Below are 25,450 nucleotides of genomic sequence, written 5' to 3' on the forward strand. Positions count from 1 at the left end.
GTCTCTCAGGCTTGGAATATCCTTACAACACAAAAGCAATTTTCATACCAATACCACTGTTTCAAGTCTTGTCTCTATTATGAAAAAAAACCAAAACAAAACAACCACCCACTCCCCCCCTCCCCAATTTGTTTTGCAAAGCCTAAAGGCATGAAATTTGTTCCCTAAGTTTATGGCTCACCAATGTGCAAAAACAAAGTTGTCTCCCCTAAAAGGTCTAGCCTAAGGAGAGGGAATTCAGAAAATGAGTGACAGCTGAACAGCTAATTCCCTTGGCCTCCTCTCAGCTTTTGTCATTAGAGTTTAATTTCCTATTTTTGGAAATATTCATTCAGAAGCTCAACTCCTTTACTTCTGTACTTCTCCATAAAAATTCTTATTTGCTTTGCTAAGCCAGCCATTGAACTTCATAACAAGTATGAATACAAAATCCAAAAACTAAAGAGTGATTCATCCTCAGCTGAGTTATAGACTTGAAGCCATTGCTAAATGGTATTTTTTTAACCATTACTGTCCAAGCTTGGGATGCCACTGAGCACTGCAATGTTCCTTTAAACACTACAAAAGAGATGAAGATCCCTTTCCCCAAGTACTGGAAAACGAATACACTGATTAAGCATGATCTTGAGAATTACTGGCAGTAAGGATACTTTTAAGGAAGAGTGATTTTGCAATGTTCTCATTTTGCTACATGATTTGCTACAGGCCTCTCTCACATCTTATTTGGTGATGTTATGTATAAATTTTAAGTAATATACATTCTGCTTTCTGCTGTTTAGATTTGTGAATATGTTTAGAGCCTGTACTAATTTTGTGGAAAGGATAAAAATAAGAGCTATTTGGATTATTTGAAATCCCTCAGCTTGCACTTAATTTCTATTATATGAGCTATGGCTTCCAGATAAACTCTCCCAGACAAAAATGTAGTATATGTATATAAATATATTTATATCTACATGTATCCATGTTATATGAGATAACTTTTGTGTTCATTTGGATTCCATTTAGGTCTTTGCTATAATAAATTCACAGGCACAAATGACTTTTTAAGGGTTTCATAGATGTGCCTGCATTACAGCACTGTGGGCACTGGTGTCCACTGTCTCCATCTCAAGGGCAAAGCATGGGGCTGCTCCTGCAGTCCTCACTCTGCAAACCTCTCACCTGGATGCCAGAGCATTTCTGTGACATTGAATATGTGGATTCACACCAGGAAAGTCGTATGTGCCTGTAGGTCACCTTCCTTCTGGTCCTTTTCCAAGGGTGGGGGGGGAACTGGAGCCAAATTAAGTCGAGCATTAGCCAGCACACAGACTAATTTGCTGTTCTGACATTGAGAAGTTCTACTTCTTTAGTCTCTTGCTTCAAGCTGGAAACATTTTATGAAATAGTTATATTTTTCTCTAGAGCCTCTTTTGTTTACTTTCACTTCCAAACTGGTGTTATAAGGAGCTGAACTTACATCCAGAACAATTTCCCTACCTCAGCAGAAGAGATGCCCTTGGAGCAGAGTGCAGCAAAGAAAATCTTTTCACTTTATTATTTAACGAACCAAAGCTGATCTCTTGATTAACATATGCCTCTAATAATAATTAATTTCTTTCATAACTTTTCCTCCAAGGCCTGTCTGGTTTTCTGTTCCTGTTTCACTTGTAGATATGGCCACGATGCACCTCGTGGTGCAGCTGCAGTGCAGATGACATGACTGCTCCTACAGCCCTGTTACCATGAGGCAGCTGCCAGTTCCAATTAACCTCTGAGAGATAAGGACTCAAATTAGCACAAGCTGACAGATACCTGGTAACAGGAGGAGGACGATGATTTGGGTTTATATGTTGTTAGGTTATGACCCAGCATGTATTAGTGAATGATCTGGCTCACAGAGACCATGCATGATGGCACAGCCTCAGGAGGTACCTGTGCAGGGTTCACCGTGGTGTGGGATGAGAACAAGAGTGACCAGGGCCTCCACTGCTCCTCCACCTCCCCTGGAGTAGCCAGGAAGGGCTTGAAGGTGCTGTGTGTGCAGGAACAGGTTACGCCAAGTGGTATCTGGAAGAAGGACAGTGCTGTCATCACATGGATGGTGGTTAGATGCTGCTCTGAGTCTCCAGTCAGTTGGAAACTTCTTGGAACTGGTTACAGTCTTCTGTATTGTTCTGTTGTTCTTAAAAATATCTCTTCCTCTCTCAAGAATCGTGTTATTATAGAAAAACTTAATTTCCTGGCGTAGCGTAGAAATGCAAATATTCACAGTGGTCAGTACCAGGTATTTCCACCTGGGAGAGTGGACATGCTTCTTTCACAGAGGTTAATGAACCAGCCAGAGTCAATGCTATTTAAGATTTGGCTTCAGTAAACAAAGAATCTTTCTTTCAAAAATAATACTATGATAAGAAACTGTTACTGGATTAGGAAATCCTGATTTGATCCAGTTAAAATCAGCTAAAAGTGAAAAAGAGAAATAGTTCTGTCACTGAAATTAACATCTACTTGAAAACAAACTTTGTTGAATTTAGAGATATAGTAATAAAATTCAAAGAACTACAAAGACTGTAAGAATACAGGGTACAGGCAAAAATTATTTGTCAGTGATGTAAAATCTATCTGAAACTTCTGTTTCCAGAAGAGAAAAAAGAATAGACAGGGGCTCCAGACCCTACCAGAAATGTAATAGGAAAAAAAAACCCAAACAAACAAACTAGAAAGCCTGAGATACATTTATTCAATGAAATCTATATTTTGTAGTTCAGAAGGTTTAGAAATAAATTGAGAGTTTCTAGTAATCAGCTGAGTTTGACATGCAAAAGAAAGTGCAACAGCAAGATTTTTTTTCAAGCACAGAAATAAGAAGACTAAGGAAAAAAGAGAAGCTTAGGGAAGAAGTTTATGAAGCTGGGCATCCTCCCCCAGTCAGCCACAGACCCCCATCCCTCACGTGCACCACATCACAATTCTCCTGACACTGCTGGTACCAAAATGTCTCAACACAGAATGGGGAGAGAAAAGAAGCCTGAATTATAAGGTTACCAAACTGGGCTTTCTCATCATACCCCATCATTAAATTTCATTCTCTTAATGTATTGTTAATACATACTTGGTAAAGGAATAATTGAAGCTAAAGGAAAATACTGGCTGGGAGTGAACAAGTGAAAAAGTGGACATAGACAAATGTAGGCTGAAAATAAGAAAGCGACTGTAACAGCAGTGACAGTCTTACAGCCTTTCTCCCCCTGTTTGTATTAAAGCCTGACTAACTTGAGCTGGAAATGCAGTTTTTAAAGTGGATTACACGGTGTGGCTGTTAACCACAGCAAGGCACAGACTTGTGACCCAGACTGCTCCTTCCTCAGTTGTGCAGCAGAGCCTTATCTGGCAGTAAAAGTAATATTGATTTTTGACTAACTGATAATCAGAATGAAACTTGAAAATGAGCTGATAGATATCTGACCTGCACCCAAATATCCCAATAAAGTGGGCTAAGCTTCTTAAAGTTGACATAGATATTATAGGAGGATGTTTGGTTCTTGAAGCAGTTGCCTGTGCAGAATATGAAGAGGAAATGAGTTTTGAGATGCTCTGTCACCCGTTCTAGCTCACCTTCCAGCAAGTCTGAGGCCTTCTGTGTCCAAATTATGTATTCCTTACTCAGTTTTCTCTTTGCTTTAAAAAGCCATGATATCCATTATCATATTGAATAATTGAACTTGCAGTTTTGTCTTCATACTTTTGGCTATTTAGGAAATAATACAGCAAACCTCTACCTGAAAACAAAGAATTTAAAAAGTTTGTCATCCTCTTAATGTAAAAGCATACACTTCACTTGTACAAAAAACATTTATTTTCAGTACAAGTTTGGATCACCAAAATTAGAGATAGTAAGTGATTATTATTTCCTTCCATCTTTTGATTTTTTTCTTCTTAAAAAAAATACAAAGCCCAAACAGACCAAGCAGTCACAGCTTGAGTCATATGTGCTCCTTCCAGCAGGAAACAGAATGATGACATTGCATATCCAGCTTTTGGACATGGCCTCTGCTTTTGAGACATTCCTTCTGTGTACTCTGTAATGCTACCATGCTAATACCTAGATAAACTACAAAATCCTTATGGAAATCTGCCATCTCTACTGCAAAATGTTGTATCTTCCAGTTTTCAGGGATAAGCAGTTATGTGTCTTGTTCACTAGACTTTTTTTAAATCCTGTTTTTGGAGCACAAAGCCATCTACTGAAATAAGACAGTAATGTAACCCTCATGGAGATTTATTTCCTTACTCTGTTGAGGTTCCAGGTAATGGCACCCTTAGTTCAGGTGGGACCACTTTGTGTTTCACCAGACAGAAATTACTTTGTATACATCAGCAAGTGACACTGTTTAGATAGAAAAATGTTATTGAAAAACAGTCCTTAAAGCTTCTAGTGTCCAGTCCATAGCAATTTTACTTGATCTCCATATGAGGTTTTCTTTCTATATGAATTCAAACTTTTTCCATTTTAAAGCAATGTATTATGCTCCTATAGTTTTACAATATTTTTTATGAAGGAAATACTAATCTTTGCCTGGAGATAGTTTGTTGATAGGACCTCTGCCAAAAAACATTGTTGGAATTAAAGCAATGTAAAAATGGGAATTGATTAATTCTGTAGTTTAGTTATGTTCAAATGGTTTCTATAGACACAAAGAAATTCAGTGCACAGGCCCAAATTTAATTTTTACAAAACCAAACCCTAATTCAACAAAGGACAAACCCAGTGTACTGTTTCAGTCCTCAGTGTTTTGCCTCTAACCCCACAGGGCGTTTCCTCCTGTAGTCTCTGATCATCTCTTCTGGGCCAAAACTGAAGGTCTGGTTATTTTCTCATCCTCCTTGATCAGTCTTGATATTAATAGATACTCATTCCTTTGTTTTTTCTGCTTTTAAGGTTCATTCCACTTATGAATCTGTTCACCTGATGAGTCTATGTGCAATACCTTACTAGGCACGCTTGCCAGAGACCTAGGATCAACTGCACAATAGCATAAATGCATGGAGACCAGAGGGAAATGATGTTTAATTGACCACAGTCAATCAGATCTGAACAGTTACCTGGGATTTGTTCAAGTTGTACAAAAAGTTCCTGAAGTTCCAGACGAATGAGAAGTTTCTATTAAAAAATCAGATAAGGACAGAGGAAACTGATTGTCTAAATACAGCAAAGGAAATTGATGAATAACTCAGCTTGGAAGTAAATGATTTTATAATTCTCATTTTACTGGCAGTTCAAATGACCTAGTGAAGTTAGAACAACCACAGGCCCTCAGTTAAGCTTAGGGCTAACTTTACTTACAGGAATCTGCTTTTAATCATGATCAACTTGTTAGTCATCATCATACAGTGCAGACCAATTTCCAGTTCTGGAAGATCGCTGTAGTCAGTTCATAAATACCTGCATTTGTCAGAGAAACTGAATATGATAATATCTGAAGTGGTGAAGACTAAAAATTAACATCTTCATCACTTCTGACAGCATCTGGCATTTAGTAACAGCTACTAATACTTTTTAAATGTAGGGACTATCAGCAGCAAAAAATGCTCTAAGTGCGGGTAATTTTAGTGCTGTCTTTTGTACTGAAACACAACTTCAGCTCAAAGCACAACTACCACTAACAATCTTGTGTACCATTAGAAACTTTTAAAAAGTGTTGAAACAGATAATTTACATGTGAATGATTGTTACAAAGGAATTGATTTAAATATTTTAATGAACAGCATTAGAATTTTTTCAATTATATGTAAGTTGTTAGGTATTAGAAATTACTGATTTTGTCCAGTTTTGATGAAATGAAGTAAGTCAGCTCCTGTTCCACACCTAATGTTTCCTTTACTTATCATTTAGAAGAATGTTTTTGGTGGGTTATCTTTCTAGACCCAGTGCACAGGAGTTTCCAAACAGCAGAGAGATTGATTGAGCTAATTATTTTTTAAATGTGCCTTTGTACATATTTTTTCACAACTATTTCTCTTCCCATTAGTCCGTATGCATATGCTGTATGTCTTGTTTTCTAAGTCATCCTTATCTCAATTATTCTCTTCTCCTTGCCTGTTTGGCTTTCTCTAACTGTTGTCCTGGGACACTGCAAATCAAAGATGTTTTCCCTTGAGTCTGATATTCCAGTTTCCACATCTTCCAGTAAAGGGAGATCAAGTTTGATGGCAGTATTGTGTAAGCTACTGCATGCCAGGAATATCTTACATACAGTTCTTTAGAAGGACGATCTGGTAATGCATGTCACCACACTGCTTTTTAAAGATGATTAATGGTCTTTTAAATGATTCCTCAGGTGAGTTGTAGATCTTCATTATCTTCTCCGAGGACATTGCATTAGATTTATTTGGAGAAAATGAAATTAGGGTCATGAACCTTTCTTGAAAAACTAATTTATATCTTCTGAATTATTGAGAAGCACTATACTCTAATGATGTGATATGGTTGTTGATATTATAAAGACAACTGTCAATAACATCCAGAAGATAACTGTTATTTCTTATTTAACAACTTGGGAAGTTGCTGCTGTCTTTAAAGCTATTTTTAATAGTTGCCGTTCCTACTTCAGTTTCATCTGGATACACTCAAATTTTATCTGACTACCCAATAATTAGCTGCTGTCAATCCAATCAGTGCTAGATTGGCTAAGCTATTTTTTTCTAAAACGCAAAAGTTGTCACAACACTGCTTGACAATATTATGTCATGATGACGTTAGGTACTTTGCCACCTCACCCACTGCATAATGGTTAATTTGAGCAATATTAAATGAATTATAGGATTTAGGATTTTGATGAGCCAGAATTTCCCTGAAGAAATATTGCCACATGGAATATTTGTATATAGTTTATTTGGATGAAGAACATCACAAGGAGAGAATTCTGTCATTTGCTATTGATACATTAAACCCTTCCAAGTAAAACACAACATCTAGATCTGAAAATAGAGGCTCTGGCCTATTTTGCAAGCTCCTCATTAGCTGACTGGGAGTTTATGCAGTGAGGAATCTTAGTGCTTGGGTTTTTGATGCTCTATCACTATGTGTGGCCGTATATTTAATTCTGTCAGGGGTGTATGGAAAACTTTGCACAGCAGATGCCTTGTACCTCCATGATGTTTGGGAAGTGGGTGGTTTGCATGGAAGTACAATTCTTTCTCTAAAATTTTCTGCTGATCTTCAGTTTCTCCATGGTTTCCTGTTCTACAACTATTTAAACACCTCCAAAAAAACTGTGCTAGCTTTAAGTGGTCTTTAGTAGTTTTAAACATCCTCTGTGGTGCAAAGAGGTTTTGCTATTTGAAATGCAATCTTTTTAATACCCAATAAATATGTTTTAATATATAACCGAGATTAAAGAGGGCTTTAGCTGTGGACTGCTGATTAAACTGATTAAAATGTTCTAGAATTTTGGTGCATCACCACTCAACAGTGCAGCTCCAAGCACAAGGCAGTTGCTTGAAAAGAGTGGGTGTTTTGTGAAGCTCCAGTGATCCTCAAACTCAATGGCCTGGTCTCTGGTGATCCACAAGCACCCATGGAAGTCACTGGTGCACCCAGATTTAACCATATTGCCTCCTCAGGCCTGGAACTCAAGCCTGTCACACACAGGCAGTGCACAGAACGTCTTTCCTTTAGAGCCTGGCAGCTCAGGCTGTGTGCCATAAAGGGACTGTCAGCCCCACAATGGGTGTCATCGCACCAGCCTTTTGGGCAAGGAGCTCCATTGTGTGAGCACAATGTCTGCTTGAAGTAAAATGTTCTCAGCACAGTGGCTGTCAAAAGAATATCTGTTATCTCCCAGATTCTGGCAAGCACTTAAAGGTCAGAGTTTAGGTTTTCAGGTCCACAATGGTATCTTGCTAAGCGCAGAGTGTCCATAGCACGTGCAATGTTTTCAGCCAGCTCTCTATGAAGATGACTTAATGCTCTTCACACACGTAGGATGAATCTGCAGCCTCGCTCCTGCACAAAAGCTTTCAAGGCTTCTTCAGGGTTTGATCCAGGCCCCTTTCCTTTACCAGGGCACACATCTTCTATGTGATCCCCTACTAAAACAGCTGGAGCAGTGGAAGGCAGCATGGACTGAGAGCATGCTAGGGCCAGTTACTATCTGTTCCTTTTGTTTGTGTATTTCTGTTTGGCTATCAAGTCCTCCAAAATATTAATATGAACTAATCCTTTCATCTTAGAAATTTCTTTTAAAACCAAATACAATCTGTTACCCCAAATTACATCATTTGCTAATTAAGAAAGCTAGATAGAGTACTGCAAGAGTATGTATTTTCACCTGAAATATTTCTAACAGCCCTTACCAAGGGAATTACTGTGGTGAGTCACAGCACAGTGAAAAAGGCATCTTTTGTGGATCTCTGAAGAGTAATTGTGGTACAACAAGTGCTGAGAAACTCCCCTGTATGTTGCTGGAGATGTCATTGCCTGTGATTTAAAGCTGTAGATGAACTGTGCAGCCTTTCGTTAAGCAGCTTGGAAGCAATGGTTAAAATACCCACCCTTCAGTTGCACTATCACTTTCCTTTTTAAAAGTTAAAACAGGTCAGTGAAGGTGACAGAAAGTTCTTTTTTCTGCTTGCCTTCATTAAGCTTTTGTTTAAAAAAGAAGGGAGAAGGGACTGAAGCATGCAGAAATTGCCTCAATAACCCTGCAGCAAGCTGCCAGAAAGTTTTCCAAGGCTCTCATGCAATTGAACCTGGTGAAAGGAACCTACTCCCCTAGTCCTGCCCACAGCCCTCCTTAATAAAGTTGCTGGAGGTTAGGTTTTTCTTTCTGAACACTTAATTGTGTAGGTCTCCCAGCAAACTGGTGCCAGCCTGAGAGAATCGGAGCTGATGTTGATAGTGGAGAAGGGAAAAAGCCGAGCTGGAGGGAGGACGTTCAGGGGTGCGCAGGAGAGTGGGGACAGCAGTCTCCAGTTTCCACTGCTGGCCAGAGTACACAAGTCACCAGTTATGATTGGGTTACAGCTCATGACTATTTAGACTTGGACATGGACTTGAAGCCACTTCGTGTCAGTACAAAGGGAGGAATGTAACACTGTCTCTCCAGTGCCAGGGGGGAGAGATTTGTAGGTTGGTATGTGACCTTCACTGCTGGCCCATGCAGGTGCTGTTCAAAGGCTCTCCCCATTCAGCTCTTGATACTGATACTAGATTAAAAAGAGAGAATGAAAAAAGTCCTTGTTAAAAACTTTCCTCTCTGTTTTTTCCCTTTATCTCTGTGAACAAGTTGTCTTTTGATTTGCTTGGGTTTGTGGGTTTAGGAGGCTGTTTTCCTTTCAAGGACTTACTCTTGTACTATGTATTTTTTCCTTTAGCGAATAACATTTAACTCAGTGAAAGAAGATTTCTCTTGAGGCAATTCTTGGGTATTAAAAAAAAAAAAGTTTTCATTTGTGCCCATGCTGTCTTGTCATATTAGCTTTTTACGATTTAAATTTTAGCTCCTTACCTGTATTCCAGTTCACGTGTTAAAAGAATCAGATCAAGGAAAAGAGAAGCATACAGAGCCAGACAATCAAATCAGCAGGACAATTAAAACTATGCCTGGTAATAATCTTACTGCCTGCTGGTCAAGGAAGGGTCCAGCACCCTGCCTGGTCTCTGGCACCATGTTCTGAGGTCAGTTGTGTTCCCTAACAGCCCCACTGGTGTGTGCACTCAGGGGATTCAGTGTTTAAGATGTCTTCAGAGATGATGCGTTTGCGAACTGTGCAGGGACTGTGCCGTGCCATCCTGTAGTCAGAAGCAGAACAGACCAGCCTTCCTCACCTGCGAAGCAGACAGCACCCATCAGCAAAGACTAGGCTTAGGACAGATGTTCAGGACTAACTTTTGTACTAGAAAGATCTCAGGATTTCTGAGGAGCAGGAGTGTGCAGCAGAGTTAAGTTTATGTAAACATCTTGTGCCAGTAAGCACTTAGGTCAAATTTCTTCTCACAGCTGTTGGAAGGCTACAGAACTATGATGCCCACTTTTAAAGACGGTTCTTTTCCTGTGTGCATGCTGAAAGGACCAAATGTGTAGAACAGAGTTGCTCCTTCTGCTTCCAAATTCCCTCCCTGGAATGCTGTGCAACCGAGCAAGCCTGCCCAGCCTTAGCAGCAATTTTTCCTTAACCCTCATAGGGTTTTTCGATTGAAGTGGTTGGCATAATTAAAAAGCAGCTTGACTGCTGCTGAGTTTCTTTGTTTTATATTTACTGGAGAAAACCACTGGGCTGTTGATCTGTGAGTTTTATGTTATTATTTAATTAGATTGAGGGAAGATCCAGAATTTTGGATAATTTATTTTGAGTGCTATATTTTCCAGGGCTTCATTTAGTTCTTGTATTAATCCCTTTCCTTCACAGAAGTTTGCATATTGTTTTGGATTATTTATACTTCACTATGCTTCCAAATCCATTATTAATCACACAGGTATTGAAATACATTTCACAGATAATACTGGACATACTGCTGTATTGTTTGCTCACATAATAGTCATGCTTTCACTCGGCAGGTTTCTCATGCATCAAATTATCATTAGATAAGAAAAAATGTTACGGTGAAGATTTGCCAACAACTTAATGCTGAATGCTCAAGCAAAACCCTGATGTTTCCCATTCCAGGTGATGACTCCTGGGGACAATAAATGAGCAGATGCTCTACTTAGATGAGAGCATATCACCTTCAGGGATGTGAACAGTGCAAGGTTCTGCTCAGTGGACCTAAAGGAAACCTCTTGTTCATTTTTTCTCCGGCAGCAATCCAGATGACTAAACAAGAGAGATTACTTTCATGGTTGCATTTTGGTCAGTATAAAAAGTATTTTAGTTTTAGAGTGTCCTGCAGCTATCAGTGTCTGTAAGCCTAAGAATGCAGGACTGGAAAGGGCCATCTGGGTCATGGTATCCAGTTTCTGGGTCATCCAGCCTCTAGAAACCCACGGGCTGCAGGCCACGCTTACCCAGGCTCCACTGCGTCATTGCAACCTCGCAGCAAAACCCCAAAAACCTCAACTAAAAAGAGAGGAAAATCAAAGGAAAAAACCAAGAGTGATAGAGAGTTTTAGCAACAGTCTAGACCCTTGCAAGAGCATAAAATATCGGATAAAATTCCTTGATGATCCCAGCACGCAGCCCTAGCCTACTGCACAGAGGAAGACAAACTTTACTGTCCCATTTTATTTGCAGGCTTTTCCACTGAATTCTTGCATAAAAATGGCCCTGAGAGTTTGAACAAGTGTATCACTCAAACCCTGGGAGCCTGCTGAGAGCTGCAGCATTTTCCACCCTGTGTTTAGTCTCTGCTTACTGGCCACACCAGGGCCAGGTGTTTTAGAGCCAAAGGAGAGCACAGCTTTACACACTGGAGACAGCTAATCCATGAACACATTTCCCTGCACTGTACAGAACAGGACTGTTCAGGGGAAAGCAGCTATGCTGTGCAACATAGAGCTTCAGACTGGGTCCCTGAGACAGTTTTTCCACCCTCAGTGTGGTAGAAATCTCAACATGGGTCCCTAGCTGTGGTATAGCATGGCACTGGCCCTGGAGTCATTCTGAGCTGGCACTGCTTAGGGAGCTTAAGTCTGGGCATAAATACAGTGCAGGCACCATGGAAGAGAGCACACAAAAATTGGAGATGTCAGTGCTGTTCCCATGTCAGAGAAGAATCTTCAAATACCTCTCTTTTTCCATTTCCACATCTGTACTTGAGGGAGAGTAATAGCACTTTGACACAAAAGCATTTTTCTGGTCCTTGGATGGATGGTTAGTGCTGACATTAAGACATAAATCTGTTAAAACTGAGGATTGGTTAAATAAGTAAAATATTATTACAGAAACTCTCTTAACTGTTCAAAATTACCTTTCTCCTTAAATTAGCACAAGTGAAAAAGGAATAATTGCTTTCTGTCTGCCCACAGAGTCAGGCACACACAAAGTCCTCTAGGTTTATTAGACTTCACAACAGAGTGGAGGACATCCACTGTGTCATCCTCAGCAGTTCCTGCAGTGTCTGGCTCTTTTCAGCACAGTAAAAGGTCGCTTTCTGCAGACAAACAGTAATAACGTCTACATCACTCAAATGGAATCTCTTCTCTGTAATTCAGAGGAGTAGCAGCACAGGTTTATAGAATTTCCTTCCAGTGATCTCAATGGACTCTGCAAGTGGAAAAAAAAGTCTCAAAATCCCCACTCAGTCACTGGGCCCCAGTGTGACTGTTTTGCAGGTGGCAAAGACATGTCACAAGCAAGAAGTGACTCATCAGATATACACATGAGAGTTGGGACACAGCAAAGAGCAAAAGAAATGGACTCTGTTGCCTGCCTGTCTTAAGAGCTGATCTTATAAAAATGAAAAAAAATACGTAAAAGTGGGGACTTGCTTCTTATGCCATTTGAATTTAATTTTAAGTAATGTATAAATGACTGTGTATCCTTCCTTTTAGTGTAATATTGGCTTTAATTTGGCTTAGCCTTTGGGAAGGATGTTTGACTGAATTAGAGAAGGAAGCTCAGTCCACAGGTGACTCCACCAAAACCATTTTAAAGATTGGCTTAAGTTCAGCCCATTTTGAGGATTCATGAAATCTCTTTATATGGTGATATCTATAATTTATGTGCAATATTTTTAATCTTATCATTTATATGATTGTAATGCATTAATGTGGTTGTTGTAGATTCATTTTTCTGCAGACAAGCACCACTATGCATCCCAATTACAGCCGGTCCAGGGTAGCATCCTCTGATCCATCAGTATTCTAGCTCAGAAAGGCCTTGAAAGCAGGAGCTTCAACTTGCCTTTACAAGTTTCTCGGTCATAATTTTTCCTCCCAGAACTATGTATGAACTTTCATTGTTTTACTTGCTGGTTCAAAAGCCTCTACACTGCCTGCTTTTAGACTGTTATTTCTGGGCCCAAAATAACGGGATTGCCCAGAAGAAGCCCAGGGAATTTCTTAGGGTGGAACAATGTCTTCAATGGGCCTAGATGCAAATCTCTCTGGGAACAGCACCACCTTTGTATTTTGTCTGTTGAGCACCCAGCTCAGTGGGGACTTGCTCTGGGACAAGAGAGCTTGCCAAAAGCCATTTGGGTGCACGACAGTAGTAGAGTAAAAGAGCTTGAGAGTTTGCTTTTCCTGAAAGAAGGGGAAAGGCTGTAAAAATCTGTGGGGGAGAGGGTTGCTGGATTTTTTTTTTTTTAAACAGCATCATCATGACCCCTTCCATGTTTATGTGTCATTACTTCTGTCAAAACTTGAACTATCTCCTCTGTGTTCAGGTTTGGAACATCAAAAGGACCATAGAACAGTTTTCTTTGATGTTAAATTTTTCTGCTGATGCCGTCTGTGGTCAGGTAATACCACATGATTAATGTGAAAAGATTCAATTTGCTTATTTTCCCATGTTCACTAGCAAAGCAAAGACTCAATGCATCAGTGGGATATGAGATACAGTCAATCAAGAAAATCCTTCATATTAGAAAACATATTTTTGGCTTTCCAAAAATTACCCCTGATGCATTTGCTTTGTTTTTTTGTTTTGTTTTTATTTTTTAATGTGTGTGTTTGCATAATTGCTTAATATTAAAGAGAGCTTGGTTTGGTCATTTAGTTAGTAAAATGAGGCCTTGGGACTGGGAAGAACAGGCTCCTCTCACTCAGCTCAGCTATTGGCCAGGACAAGCAAGTCACTTTGCCTTTTTATAAAGTAAGGATAATGGTTCCTCCATTGTAAAGATGTGAGATCTACTGCCGAAAAGCAGTACATGAGAGTTAGGTAATATTATTTCTGGCTCTCCTACAAATGTACTTAGTGTTCAGTTTTCCCATCTGTAATGTGGGGATGTTAGAACTAATCTACCTCCCAGGGTTGTTTTGCTTAATTCCATAAAGTACTTGAAAACCTCACATGGAAAGAGTTATAGGAGCACAAGGTTTCTTAATAAAGCTCATTCATGAGTAATGTATTTTTGAAGTAAGTGACTTGAACCTTCACCCATAGTTGGAAACCAACATGAGCCAAGTCTTCTTTGTTGTTCAGCAAAGGTTGGTTGATCTTTTTTTTTCCCCTTACATATTTAATTCTCATACGGCTTTACATCTCTGGTTTCTGGCTATGATTGAAAGCAGAAATTCCAAATACCACAAGAGAAGACTGGGGTTTTTTACTTTTTTTCCCTGACCCTTCCAGAAGCTGGAAGTTTTGAGACATAAGGGTCTCCCCCACCATCCAGCTCTCAGTCCCCCCACCAAAGATAGGTGTCTGAAGTAGTTTTCTCTGAAAACTGAGACTCAGACATCCAGACACAGCCCATACCCCCGTGCCCTTTGCGACCTGCTCAGCCACCTTGAAGGTGACAAGTGACCGAGGTGTAGCAGGGCTGCTCTGTGCAGACTATCAGCCCTGATCTGCCCTGCCTGCAGCGACACAAGGCCACATTCAGTCTCATCTCTGCACTCTTGTTGTTGTTGATTGCTGCACAGAGCACGGGGAGCCTCTTTAGAAGCGCTGCACAAATGCTGAGGCTGAGATGGTCTTTACGTCAAAGGGCTGGAAGAGAAAATTAGCCAAAACTCATTTATCTCCGTGTCAAAATTCCTCCTAACTGGGGAGGAAGCGGAGTTGGACCAGGCTGGAGGCTGCCAGGGAGCCTGGCCATCACACCGTGGGATGCATTACAAACCCGGATTTGCGGGATCTCTGCCTGCAAATAATCCACACTCGGAGTGCTCTGCACATATCATTTGATGTGTGTAACAGAGGGATGGTGCCAGGAGCACAGAAGCTAACTTGGAGCTTGGGGAAGTTTTCAATCGGTTTTGCCAGGGTTTCCCTCGGTGGGAAGGCAGGACGGCTTTCTCCTGCCCCCTCCTGGTGCAGCCCTCAAATGTGGCTCTGGAAGCGGTAGGCTGCAAAAATGGCACCTTCATTTTCCAGGGGATTTGCACCTGGCATATATGGCAAAGTTGGTTTATTTTCATGACACAAAAAGGAAGTGCTATCGTTATTTTTAAATTTTACTTCTTGGCATTGTAAATCCAGTTGAGTTCTGTGAAACGAAAGTGAAGCTGGGTCTGGTCAATGCCAGTCGAGTGGAAAGCAAAAGTTAGAGTATTTCAGATGTATGATCTAATGCCTTTCATCATGGCAGTACACTGCCTTGGGAAATATTTCTATATTTCTTTTTAGGCTGGTGTGATACTTAGCCAACTGAAAAATAATGCAGTGCAAACAATTTAAAGAAGATAAATAAGATTATGTAGTCCTCGACCAAATTCTTTATTCTTTCCTCTAGGAGATGGCTGCAAACCCAAAATTTCTCCTGAAGAGTCAAACTTGGCAGTGGGTGCAATGCTCCCACCCTGCACTTGAACAAAAGGCAGCCCTGAGTGCTGCACTCCATGGAGGAACGGGGCTGGGGGCAGTGCCCAGACTCCTCCTGAGTTCTGTGGCACCACTGGGAGCACAGACCAATGCAATCTTAACTTTTGCAACGGGTACCCACCAGTAAAGCAGTAAAATCTAGGAATGGTAAGTCAAAATAGCTCCTGTGTGGAATCGCTTCACACTTAACCCCTTCACCCTTTTGGATTGAGCACAAGTGTGAATACACTTGAGCACAAACTAAAACAGAGTTGCCTAAAAATGGGCATCCTAAATCTGGGCTATCATTCTCTCTTCATATCTGTATTAACTTATTCACTTGGTAAAATGATTATTGTTCATAAAACCAGAAAAATACTTTCAGGCCTTGTGGTTACAATACTTTGAAATAAGTCTAAGATCATCCTGTCTGTGGACTCAAAACTGTGTTCTGCTCATGATGTAAGTTCTCTGGACATCAACATGTTTCTAAAAAAAAAAATAAAATCACAAACGTAGAGTTTTTTAATCACAGAAAAAGAACTGATCAGTTTCTCACTGTTTAGTTAACTATCTGTTCCCTTATCCTGCCTAACATATGCCTATTGAAGAGGTTAAGTCTCCTGAATTTTCTAACAATTTGGAAACAAGCTTTTATATATATGTGTGTGTGTGTACATATATATGTGTGTGTGTGTGTGTATATGTGTGTATATATATAAGTATCAGCCAGCTGTGATTGTGCTGCATTTTTAGAGGCTTTGTATTTCCTGGGAAGGTGTTGAACTTTGGTTGTCCGAAATGTTGGGAGCACTCTTTCTGCACAGCCATATCGCAAGCTGAGCTGAAGTTAGTGCTCAGGAGGGTGTTGTTTCTTCAATATATTTGTTTGAAAAGCACATCTTGCAGCACTAATGATACAGATTTGTCTCACCTAAAAATAGGACCTTTTTTAATAATGTATTTTGGCTGAGAAGTTTCTATGTGAAGTCAAGCAACTCACCTCCCTTTCTGTACAGAGCTGGAGAAAGGTGGGTAACACTTTGTGGTGCTGATGGCTGTGCAGATGCAGCATTGGGCAGGGGGAAGCACAGAAAACCACATCATTTCTGCTAAATGGACAGTATCAGAGACAGGAAAAAGAGGTAGGGCTTTCCATTTTCTTTTACTCATGTCCAGTAGTCTTAAGGAGAAGGTCTGGCTGCACAAAGCTTTCTCTGCCTGAGTGTTGTTTTTTAGGAGAATTTCCAGAGAGTAGTTCCTTTCAATGAGTTTCTCTGGACTTTTCCATTGCAGCTTGTATCTGGCCAATTTTTGAAAGGCTGTGATTCTCTGATCCATTTTGATGCTATCTGGATCCACCAGTGTATCTGTTAAAGCTGAAATGCATAGGGAGGTCTGAACAAAGCCACAAAAATTTTGGGAGGTGAGTCATTTGTTCACCACTCAAAAATTCAGTTATGGGTGGACTTTTGAAGAAAATTTTCCATAAATTTATGTTTATATGCAACAGACCACAAAGACAAAACAATTTCAAATCAAACAAAACAGTTTAGTCAGACTGATGAAAATAACTTTTTTTTTTCCCGTAGTTCTTTTCATCAACAAACAGACATGAACTTCACTTCAGGGCAGTGTGAATGTTTTTTCTCCCTTCAAGTTCACCTGGCAAACTGAAAAATTAGTTATTTGTACAAGCCTGGTTGTGAATCATCTTGACTCAGATGTGTCCCTCCTGGGGAGGACACGTTAGCCCCTGCCACCTCTGCGTGTTGCTTTGAATTTTCAAGTTCACCATAATCCAATTTGGCCTCAGATGACCTGAAAAATACCATTTCTCAAAAAGTACTTGAACTGCTACAGGGCTTCAGGGCAGGTAAGTACTGAGATAGGTATTAGATAACCAGAACCTCAATTTCTGATCTCAGACACTGGGATAACGAAAAGCAGGCTGATGTACATTCTAGAGTAACTGAGCTAAAGAAGTTTTGTAACATCTCAAATGTAATGTTCAAATTTTCATTATATTAGACCTTCTGACCATGACTTTTACTTGAGCCATAGCACAGAAATGATAGCAGTAGGTGGGACCTCAGGAGGTGATCTAGTCCTATCCCTCCCTAAGCAGAAGGAATATGATAGAACAGAATAGACTCTTCCAGTTGAAAGGGACCTACAATGATCATCTAGTCCAGCTGCCTGACCAGGCTGGAGCTGATCCTTGTGGGTCCCTCCCAACTCAGAATACTGTGATCCAGTGACCAAAAAGACATTGTTAATGTTAAGGACATTGTCCAAATATCTCTTAAACAAGGCTCAGGACATCAAACACCTCTCTACGAAGCCTGTTCCATGTTTGACCTCCCCCTTGGTAGAGAATGGCTTCATAATGTCCTGTCTAGACCTCCTCTTAGAATAGTTTTGAAGCATTTCCATGTGTCCTATCACTGGATCTCAGGGAGAAGGGATCAGCACCTCTCTCTCTCTGCTTCCCTTCCTCAGGAAGCATTACAGAGCTACAAGGTTACTCCTTAAGTTCCTTTTCTCCAAGGAACTGAAAGTGTTTGTGTAAAGAAGTCTTAAAAACTTCAAGAATTCTATAACTTCCCCAGAAAATTAGTCTGCAATGCTTAAAACTAGAAACAATTCTTTCTCTGTCTCACATTTGGGTTTTTGGTGGTTTTTTTTGGTTTTTTTTTTTTGTTTGGTTTGGTTTTTTTTCCGTTTCAAAAAATTTATTTTTAACAATCCACCCATGATGTACAGTTGTTAGAGTTGTAGTACCATCACCATGTCCAGTGGTTAATTAGAGTCACTTTATTACTAATTTTTAGCTCGCTTTCAAGTTTGGTTTTAAAATCTTTTCCTCTACTAGATAGCATTGCTCTACCAGATTGGAGGTAACTTTCTTGCAGACATCCAGAGATTCTGCACTCAGAGAAGACCAGGCAGTCATCATATCTTCTCTCCCACATGACTTTTATATTTTGTGCTGTTACCCAATACTTTGCATCTGAATTAAGCATAGCTTTTATTTTGGCTAAAATGTATTTTCTGGAAAAGCATCTAATTTTGTTATGAATACATCAGGAAATGGATAATCAATCATTTCCTTTAGAAGTTTGTTGCAGTGGTTAATCGCTGTCACTGTTTGAAAAATTGTGACCGTTTTGAATTTCTGATTTCAACTTCCAGTTACCGGTTCTCATTATGCTTTTCTCTGCCAGATGTAAGAACCCTTTAGTATCCAGTATGTTCTTTTCTGCAAGTAACTACACAGTGTAATCAAGACATCACTCATCTTTTTCTTCACAGTAAACTCAGTAGATGGGTCTTTAAATCTCTCACAGTCAGGTGTCGCCTTCATTCATCAGGTCAGTCTAACATTTGTTCTTTCTTGCCATTTCAGTTGTTTATAGAGGTTGGTAAAAACTGGACCAGACTTCTCTGAGATGTTGCGCTGTGAGAAGATAAAAATGCATTACTGCTTGTCTGTGGGTATATGGATCATGGGAGCAACCTGTCCTTTTTTATAGACTTTCTGGACTTAGTATTTTCATGGGGTGTTAGTTGCCCACGGTGATTCTCAAACCATTCTCCAGAATCACAGCTTTCCAGGATCCAGGGTCCTATCAGGTTATTTTGCTCTCTGCCTTATAGATCAGCTTTGTACTTGACTGCATTTCGTTCAAATGGGCTCCCTTTAACAAGTGACCCAAAATACTCTCAGCATTAGTATTTTCTCCTCATCGTTATTTACCAGGCTGCTAATATTTGTGTCAGCCATCTGTCTATCAGTGCTGACTTTATATTCCCTTGCAAAGCATCAGTGAAAGCGCTGAATAGCACCGAGTATACTTCAAAGCCCTGCGGAAAGCCAGTAAAGAATCCTCATTTGATGATGATCTGATTGACGCAGCTGGGTTTTGAGTTATGCTAAATAGCCATGTCTTAGCCATTTAACATAAGTTTCCTTCATGTTATATAGTGTTTATCTAGTAAGTATGTCATGCACTAAGTCTAAAGCCTCGAGAAAGCCTGCTACATCTGTACAGTTGGCTTTTTTTTTTTGCAGGCAGAACATGAAACCAGTTTTATTTGAGCTATTTTCCATAAACCCACATTGACTGGCAGTAATTAAAATCTTGTTCTTTCATGTTTTAGCAGTTCAGTCCTGTCTCAGTTTTTCCACTCTTTTACGTGGGATTGATGTGAGGTTAGCTGCTCAATAACTCCCCTGTAATTGCACTTGGTTTCCTGTTCTCCCTCTCTCCTCTTTTCTCTCTTTATCTCTATCTCTCACTTTTTTTTCCCCCCAGGTTACTACCCTGCTTCCAGTCACCTGGAATCCCTCTGATATTAAAATGTATTAAAAATTAACATTAGCAAGCCAGAGTTCTCCTCAGTCAAATATTTTAGGACCCCTGGGTGTTATTTATCCAGGCCTGCTGATTTAAAAATGTTTATCTCTACTGGATGATGTTTAACATCCTGCTTATTTCCTAATGGGCTGGAAAGTACTTATTCAACCTTGCTCTCATATAAACACCATCAAGATATTACTTTTCAAAATACCAAATGGAAACATTTATTGAGCAAGTCTGGCTTTTCGTATTGTTGTTCACAATTCTACTCTATGCAATTCAAACACTCCTCAAAAAATCCTGCTCAGCATTGCCATGGGCTAGTTTTTCACAATCTTTTTATTTTCCAATATAAGTTTTTCTTCACTTCAGACAGTTGCTGTGTTTTCCCTATTTGTTGAATATTTAAAACACTTTCAGTTTACCACTGGAGTAGTTGAGCCAGTCTGTCCTTGATGATGCTGATGGACTGACTATTCTGAAAGAACTTCTGATTTCCATTCATGTTCTTCTCTCTGATTTCTTCCTCCCACTCACTGTTTTCTCATAATTTTCCTCAGCTGGAGGATATTAGCCATTGGGAAGTACCAGCTACAATTGTCTTAATTTTGTCCACTTTTAATTACCAGCTCTTAGGATAATGTTACTTGCCAGCTGTATGACTGCTACATTCTCTGTTAATCAGAATGAGTTTCAAAATGAGTAGTTGATGTTGGATGCAGTATCTTTTCCTGATGTAAATGCATAAGCACAGGTTGTCATCCCATCACTTCCTCACTCTCTTTAGGATGAGCTGCATTGCACTTAGGATTAATGAGATCATTAACATTTCTCCAGAAACGTGGGTCAGGTCTGGGAATCGTGCACTGGATTCAGGCCTGAACCTCACCTTCTCCGGAGGATAACAGACATCAGGCTTTGCTTTTCGTTTTGGCCTTATCTCACATTTGGTTCATTCCTCTCTGCCTAAATTGCTCCATATTCTGATGCCTTCCTCAGGGCTCACTGCTGCAGATGGTGTATTTATATTAACTTAAAGATTGCATTCCATTCCATCTTTCAAATGAGATTAATATATTTTTCAGGCCATTGTGGTTACCCGACCTGACCTCCCATAAACGCAGCCTATAATTCTTCACCCGGATTCCAGCATCTGGTCCTATAACTCATACTTGAAACACGGCATGTCTTTTTTAGAAATGCATCTCGTGGACATGTAAAGCCTCTATCACTTGGATATTTTTCCTTATTTAGAGTAAAATCCAGTCTCTTGATGATGTATAAACATCACACTACCTGTGGCTATTTATAAGATGCAACAGTGTCATACTTCTAACACTGTTTCCAACCCTGCCTTCTACCTACCTAAAATATTGCCTAAGTTTCTTCCAAGTGGATGTTGTTCCAGCCATGAAGATGGGATCCGGAAGTCACTGAGAGTTACAGATGCTTAATGAAAGATGCATGATAAAAACCAAAACAATCCAATTATTTATGGTGTCAAACTTCTTAAATACGTGTGCAGGGGTTGACTGTCTGTATCTCTGATTGCTATGTTTTACATTTCTGTAATGTCTTTCAAATGAGGATGGAGATACAGCTGCTGGAATTAGGAGGGCATTGTCATTTGCTCTGTGAAATGGACACACGTTTTTGTATGTATGATTAGTGTCAGAAAACAGGAACTGCAGAGCGTTCAACATCTTTGCTAGTACTCTTGGGGTTTACACTTATTTTTTATTTCATTTAATTTCTTTTTCTGTGGTGAGATTTTACACTGAACCCTAATATACTCCTGCAGAATGGCATTCTCCTGGGCCTATTTGAAATTCTTGATCTTTTCTGCATCTGTTTAAATCCTGCGTTCATGCACGTACAGTACAAGGTCAACCCTTTTGTTTGTTATTTTTATGGAGTTTAAAGAAAGTCCAAATACCTGACCGAGGTACCTGTCTGGTGCAGCCTTGTGACAGTTGCAAAATCTTCAGGCTCAGAGAATCACATGATTAAGTGTTTCTTGAGGAGCAGAGGGAACCATAAAATCAGGGGTGCGCTTTGCAGCTAACGGGTGGCTCGGGCTGGCTCCCCACCCATCAGAATGCAGGAGGTGGTTTGAGAGTTGCCTGCTCAGAGGAAACCAGCCAAGAGAATATTGCTGAGTCGTGCTCCAAACAGAGCCCTGCGTACAGGGAGGTCAAGAGCTCACAAACAAACCACAAAGCTTAGCTCTTCCTTAGGTTTACCTCTTCCTTAGGTTTATCACCTTCAAATTCAATCTTACCCCATAGCACAGCTGACCAGCTTCAGAAGACCAAAGGGAATGGAAGTAAAGATGATCTGCTGAGAATATTTGGGGTTATTTCTGCAGAGTCTGGGACTGGCACTTTCCAACTCAATATTGAACTGAGATTTCAGTTCAGTGTTATTAGAGATGTCAAACTCCTAGGGGGTTGTTGCTGATCTCAAACTCAAAGTTGGACTGCCTGGTGTGCAACTGTCTGCACTGCTAAAATCCCAAGAACTTGCTCATGAAAGGTCTAGTTTTGGAATGGCTACAGTTAGCCCTGAAATTATAATTACTTTCATTTTTATCTGCTTGGGTTTTTTTGTTTTTCTTCCCAAAAGATAAACTCCCTTCATACGTTTGAAGGGATTTTGTTATATTTCTGCTACATTTTATTGGTGTGAATCTCTGGGGAGAGGCTGATGTCTAAAGGAAATTTATTATTAAGAACTAGCTATACTGTTTCCCAGCAGTGAGCTTGTTACTGACACATCTTCATCTAAACTCTGTAATTGGTAATTATGCTTGTCTGACCTACATTCTTCTGTGTAATTGTACTGAGATATGGTATCTTTCAATTCCTGAGTAAAAATGTCCACACCAGTTGTGAAGTGTTGCTGGGCAGAAGCTTTCAGCCTCAAAAGGCAGTAGTATTTTTGTGGTGGAGGATGCATTTTTTTAACAATGTATGTAGCACTAGAATCCTATGGGGGTAAAAAGCTATGTTGAAATAAGTTAGATATAATGACATGATTTTTCAGAACCTAGGAAACTAATGGTCAATTAAGTCCCAGTGGAGGGTGTGTATTAGCTTCCTAATTTGTTTTGGATCCATGGCTGGAATGCATACGCACATGCTATTCAGTCCAGAGCATTCATGTGAAAGATCCTTTGGGTAATTTAACAGCTACAAATGGTACTTCCACCTAAAATTGTTATTGTGTTGTGTTTCTGCACCAATTGAGCCTTCAGTAACAGATCTGATGATCAGGTTAGAAAATTCCCTCTCCTATTGATTTTATCATCAAAAGAAGGAAAATTCAGATTCCTTGTAAGGTTCTTCAGTGAATAAAAAGCCTTCCTTTCCACTTAACAAAAAAAAAATTATTTCCCATAAATAACATGGGAAATATCTCTCCTACTGCTTCACCTCAGAAGTTTTTCAACATTTTGCACCCATGAAGACTGAAGGAGCTAGTGGATTATTAGCATTTCTCAGTATGTGGACTAGATAATTCAACCAAAAACCTTGTTTCTGAGCCTTTCACTCTCTGGCTTATTGACCCAAAAGTTTTTCATCTGTTCCTTGGGGGCTGCTGAGAATTCTGATATTTTCTCCATCTGTTTCTCGAAATTTCCCTTGTGAGCACTCGGCATGTTTCCCTGTTCCTTCCAGATGACCCTCTCTTGCTGTTCCCACTGGGTGTCATAAACTCCATGACTCCTTCCAAGAAACGTTAAGGTGAGTCTCATTTTATTTATTGTGCTGAGTAATGCCATTAACACATTCCAAATTGATCCATCAAAGAAATCAGCCTGGAGAGCCTGCTCAGTGAGCAGCTTCAGGTCAAATATTTAGGTGGGGCACTGCCTCTCACCTGAGCATTCTGTGAAGTTGTTATTGAAGTGTATCACCCAAAATACCCCTTTGGACTCCACTGGAGTTGCTGGTCTGCTCCATGAAGTCAACCAGCTGCTCCTTTTAGAGTATCCCTCTGAAATGTGAGCACAGGACAGGGAAATTGTTGTCCCACTGGATCATTCATCTGGAACAAACATTATTAACAAAGGGTGATAGACTTCCCATTGATTTGGGATGAAGGGATGTCCATTTTATGGGTGGTTTGTTTTATCATATTTTAAGCCAGTGCTGAGCCCCTGAGCACAACCTGGCAGAGGCTGAATCTTGTTTTAGGGGAAATGCACGATGTTGACACTTCCAGTGGCTGCAATGAATGCAACCTCTTCATCTGAGGGAAACCAAAGAAGTAAAAAAACCCCAGAATCAGATTATTCCTTGTGATGTATTAGAAATATGAAAGCTGCTGGAGCTTCTCATAAATTGCTTATTTGTCCTCAAGCTGACTGTGGGGGACCAGAGACAGATATTCTCTAAAAACCCAAAGAGGTTAATTTAATAAAAAGTTATACTAAAACTATTTCTCCTTACGTATTTTGCTAGGTGACTTCACTGAAACTCTGTTGTTCCTCTTGATCCTGTTCTCTTCCAGCTGTGCACCCACCTTGGTCTGCACATACCATAATGTTTCATGATCCACCATTTGGGAGAGGGGGGAGCAGCCCTAACAGGAGTCTCAGCCACAGGAGTGCTGGGCAAGCTGGAAGCCTGGCACACGGGGGAGAATGGGAAGAGCAAGTCCACAGAATGACAATGTTCCTGGTTACCAGGGAAACAATCCTAAACTGGAGCTTTTTTTTTCAATCAGAATATTTGTTTTCATTTGAAATATTTTGATAAGGGGTTTCGTTTTTGATTTAAAACTAATAATTTTCATGGGAATGTCTGTTTTTAAATTCTTAACCTTTTTTAAAAAATCAGTATTTATAACAAACAGATTTCATTTAGAAAAAATATGGGGAGCTAAGTCATCGTCATCTTTTCATAAAATCTAACCTTGTACACAACTTCACAGAAATGCAGAGATCATTGATGTGGCTGAAGGGACTTAGAGGGGTCTGCTGGTACAGAAGAGGATCAACCACACCTGAATTTCCCCCACCAGGTATTTGTTTAATGTGCTTGCAAGCAGGCTCCCATTGTGGAGATTCCTCAGTCATCTTAGGCTTCCCTACCCCCACAGTTAGTAAATTTTTTCTGATATCAATCTAATCTTTGTCACAATTTTAAAATGGTTAAACACAAATATTGACTTCACTCTGCAAAGCAATCTTTTGCATGTTTGCAGACCATTATGTATCCTCTGCCTCTTCCAAATACAGTAATGTCAACATTACTTTCCTGGTCAGAGGTCTATAAATCCATGACCTCTCATGCTTGTTCTCTTCGTGCTCTGTATCTTTCTGGAAGTGTCATGCCCACAGCTCACATCAATTGTTTTATCCCAGCATGCACATTTCTGATTGCAGAAAGGATCCTACTTTTTAAGCAATATCTGCATCTTTTCCTTTGAGCTGAACAGATATCTCACTAGATCCAAAACTGTGTGTTTAAACATATTTTACCCTTCATGCCTATATAACAACAATATTTTGACAATGTAATTCGTCAGTAGCATCCTCCTGTTAAGAGCTATCATCTATAATCTGAAGAAGTGATACAAATCTTAAGTACTCATAACCCTCTTGACTTGTTCATCGAAGATGATCTTACGTAGCCTTCACACCTGCCATTTCTCTGGCATTTTCCTCCACAGTATCCATTTGA

The sequence above is a fragment of the Passer montanus genome, unplaced genomic scaffold, assembly GCF_014805655.1.
Source record: "Passer montanus isolate IOZ18808 unplaced genomic scaffold, ASM1480565v1 scaffold1, whole genome shotgun sequence".
NCBI lineage: Eukaryota > Metazoa > Chordata > Aves > Passeriformes > Passeridae > Passer > Passer montanus.